A 4568-nucleotide genomic window follows, 5' to 3' on the forward strand; every position below is an offset into this window, starting at 1 on the left:
TACCTTTCAGGCAAGTGTTCAAGTCCGGCAGTATGCTGCTTCGAGCCGGTGTACCCTGGGAACAGACGTCGAATCTGTTTAAGGGAATTGTGTCAAACACAAGCCCGGTTCAACCCTTCAATTCGGTTAGATCGTCAAATCGGTTAGATCGTTTTATCATTTTCCTTTCTTGTTATGATTATTTATTATACATATTGTCTATCTGATTATTATGTTTGTGATAATATGTATAATTGTTTCAGTTTTGTGCATATTTTACCTACAAACCCGTGGACATTTTTTCAACCTGTGAGATAAAGCCATTTCAAATCAGTCAACTGTAAACAGATTATGACGAACCAACGTTGAAATCCACACGGGACGGGACGCTTAATATAAACCATGGGATAAAACCATATCCAAATGTCAATTTCGAACAGATTTAGACAAACCAGCATCGAGGACATAAGGGCGTGGAATGCCTTTTATAAGACACGACATACAATCATATTGAAACACTCACTTTCATGATTTAGGCAAACCAGCATCGAAACCCACTAGAAACATTATTTACATGACATGCCCAACCATCATATTAAACGGATTTAGCCTTACCAAAAGGCAGGTGCAAAGCTAGGATTTTAGATCATAGTGGTAGCACAAAATAATAACGAAATATATAGTCACAAAATACTTTAAATAACAAGGTATGATTCAGTATAAGTTCATAAAGTTACCTTTTAATGTAAAGTTTGATTGATCATATAACTGCTTCATTCGTAACAATAGCAACTGATTCTCTTTCAAATGGATATAACTACGCAAAATTAGGTAATTAAAATGTTTAACATAAGTAATAGAATACTCATCAATCATAATCATAATAAACACTAAATCTTAACATTAAATCACAATTGAAATCAAAGCTTTTAATATAGAGCAAAAACACCAAATATTCTTAACATTTAATTACAATTAACTAAAGCATATACGGAGTAAATAATGCTAGTAGTGTTTTATACTTACCTTGCTTCAAGAAGATCCATAAAGATCCACAAGTCAGTGGGTAATACACACTACTAATACATCAGAGAAACATACATGATATTACTTGCAATAACAGCTTTGTTATCCTTTCCTTTTATTATATCACAAAGATTTAGTAGATCACGAATAAATGAATAACCATCGCAAGAAACTTATTCTCTGGCCTGCCAAAGTTACAAGGTAATAATAAATATGATACGGCATAATATAATGTGCATGAAACATGAAGAATTCTATGATATTTACTTGATCTTCCAACACGAATCAAGATATAGACCCTATTGCCCAGCATATGGTGTTCAGGATGTTCCATGTGCAATCCTGATCACCATTGAGTTGTTTGCTTAGCTTCCTCAACATCTATTTAAACGGGTCAGGTTGGGTTGTTTGGGTAATGGGTTGAAACGGTTTTGGGCTGAAATGAGTCATGGGTTTAACGGGTAAAAATTTAAACGGGTCCTAACGGGTCAGGTTGGTTTGGGTAACAGGTGAGAACGGTCTAACGGGTAAAAATTTAAACGGGTCCAAATGGGTGAGGTTGGGTTGGTTCGGGTAACCACAGTCGAAACGGGTAATTGGTCAAATGGGTCAAATAGGTCCACACATGTCATATACTTTTTGCATTTGATTTACATTTATTATATTGTTTTAGTTATTATTAGAGCTTCATTGCCAGTTAGACATTGAGTGGAGGTAAGTTGATTTGTGAAGTGAGGTGTGTTTGCTTGTTCTTGTTGTATGAGATATACGCCATTAAAGAGGGGGTGACATGTGCAATCCTCTTATTTTGAGCCTGAAAGTAATAAGACAAAGGAGTAAATAGAACAAATAAGGAAAGACGTTTACCTAATTTTCTCACAGATAAGAGATTATAGAAAAAGGTTGGAATGTAGAATACATCATGCAGTGTGATGGTTGAATTAATTTTGACAGATCCATATTTTGTCACTATTGTGTTGTGACCATTGGGTAGGGTTACATGAATAGATGCGAGATATGAGTGTATATCGTGCACAAGGGATAGAGAATTTGAGACATGGTCAGTGACACCATTGTCCACAATCCAAGCATTATTTAAATGATTAACAATACAGGCAATGAACCTGTACTTTTGAACACTTATATGATAGGTAATTTTGTGTATACCTGATGGAGAATGTTCATTCTAACTTGCCTGCATCATCATTAGCACTTGGTTTAGCTGATTATGAAGCTGATCCATCCTCGCATTCATTGCCAAATCACTTGATATGTCACCATCAAGAGTAGTAATAGAGTTTATGCTTTTACTTTGTTGTTGTGTGTTATTGGACTTTAGTGCAGGTTTGTACTTGTAATGTAGAGGATGATGATGCCCCATTGGATAACCAACATTTTTGTAACACTCATCTTTTATATGACCTTCAAGGCCACAGTTGCCACAGAAAACTCCTTTTTTCAAAGGTGCTTTCCTTTCATAGGTCCCATTCTTTTGCATATTCCACTTATTTTCTGTTGGTGCATAATCCCAAGTTCTATCATGTAATATGTTCTATTCGTATTGTGTTTAATATTTCAGTCGTGTAAGGATATCGTCATTAATACATTGTGTTTGGATTGTTTAATGTATTGACGTGAAATGGTTCGAGCTGTTTGGTTGGCAGCTCAGACCATCGACTGATGGTAGAGACCATCGGTCAAGGGACTATCACCATCGGCCGTAGGTCAGAGACCACCGGCCGATGGTCGCTGTAACTATATATTAATATGGATGTTGGGTTACATTGTTAGGTTACACACCCTACACCCTCTAGCCGTCGTATTTTGCTGTTACTTTTGTCCCAGACCATACTCCAACCGAATACAATCATCTAGGCGTCGATTCTATCAATATTTCATTGGTTAGATTGATCCCAAAGTGAATAACGTATTCGATTCATCCTAGTTTAGTGTTTTCCGCCTCTAACCTAGGTATAACGTTTAATCTAAGGTCCTAGATCATCAACAAAGTGGTATCAGAGGATAGGCTTGCTGATCTAAACGTTTTTGAGTCGAATTAATTGTTTTCTATTTTAGGGTTTTTGGTCAAAACGGGTTTTTGATTAAAATTTGATATTTTTACATGTAAATCTTGTGTTTTTGTGTTTACTTTTGTTTCTGGGTGAGTTTCTTAGGTTTCTAACGGTTTGGTTTGTGTTTAGAACGTCAAAATTGATCGAAATTGAAGTTTTTAGCGAAAACCCTAGCTTTTCCTGCCCAGAATTCGTAAGAACTACCCTCGGCCGATTGTCTTTAACCATCGACCGTTTGTCTCGAACATCGACCGTTTTTCAGACTCATTCGACCGATCGTCTCATATAGAACCGGAGGACAGTTTGTCATATCATAGAACCGTTTGTCTTTACCATCGGCCGTTAGTCTCCTGACCATCGACCGATCATCCCCTACCATCGACCGATAGTAACTTCCATCGACCGAAGGTTATAATTCTGAGATTTAGTTCCAAAGTTTATACCATTGGCCGTTAGTCATAGACCTCCGACCGATTGTCATAGACCTCCGACCGATTGTCTTGTCACTCGGCCGATCCTCTTTTGAGACAGAATGTTTTAACTACATTCAATTAATCTTTATCAGTTAAAATGTCAGACACAAATGAACAAGTAACAAATGAATATAGTGCCTTAGTGATTGCACCTGGACTACAAAAACTATTACTAAATGAAAGTGAATCTGGATCATCAAATAAAGTACCTAGACTTGACAATCTTAAAGACTTTTTGGACTGGAAAACTAGGTTTGATATCTACCTAAATGGTGTCGATTCTAGACTTTGGGAATGTATTGATAATCCGTATGTATGGCCATGCGGAGCAGATGGTGAACTGAAAGGACCCGTTCATATACATTATAAACGATTCACAATAGTTGATTACATCGCGAGGTATTTGACCTCTATATGATACATTTTACAAACATTGCATTCGTTTTTAAAAGACAAACTTTCTTTACAACGAAAGTTGACGGCATGCACACCATTTCATAATACATCCAACTATAATTGGCTTAATAATAATCTTGATGAACTCAATGACTCGAATGCAACGTCTTTCAAAATATGCCATGAATGACTCCAAGTAATATCCTTAAAATGAGCTAATGCACAACGGAAGATTTCTTTAATACCTGAGAATAAACATGCTTTAAAGTGTTAACCAAAAGGTTGGTGAGTTCATAGGTTTATCATAACAATCATTTCAATATATTAATAGACCACAAAATTTCCGTTTATAAATCTATGTACACTCGCAAGTGAAAGTATTCTATAAGTTGTAGGCACCCGGTAACAAGCCTTTACATTCATGTTTTACCCTCTGAAGTACACCAGATCAGGTGTGTTTAAAATAACCTCGAAGTACTAAAGCATCCCATAGTCAGGATGGGGTTTGTCAGGCCCAATAGATCTATCTTTAGGATTCGCGCCTACCGTACATAGACAAGTAGTTTAATGTTACCAAGCTAAGGGTATATTTCTGATTTAAACCCACGTAGAATTAGTTTTA

The sequence above is a fragment of the Rutidosis leptorrhynchoides genome, chromosome 4, assembly GCF_046630445.1.
Source record: "Rutidosis leptorrhynchoides isolate AG116_Rl617_1_P2 chromosome 4, CSIRO_AGI_Rlap_v1, whole genome shotgun sequence".
NCBI lineage: Eukaryota > Viridiplantae > Streptophyta > Magnoliopsida > Asterales > Asteraceae > Rutidosis > Rutidosis leptorrhynchoides.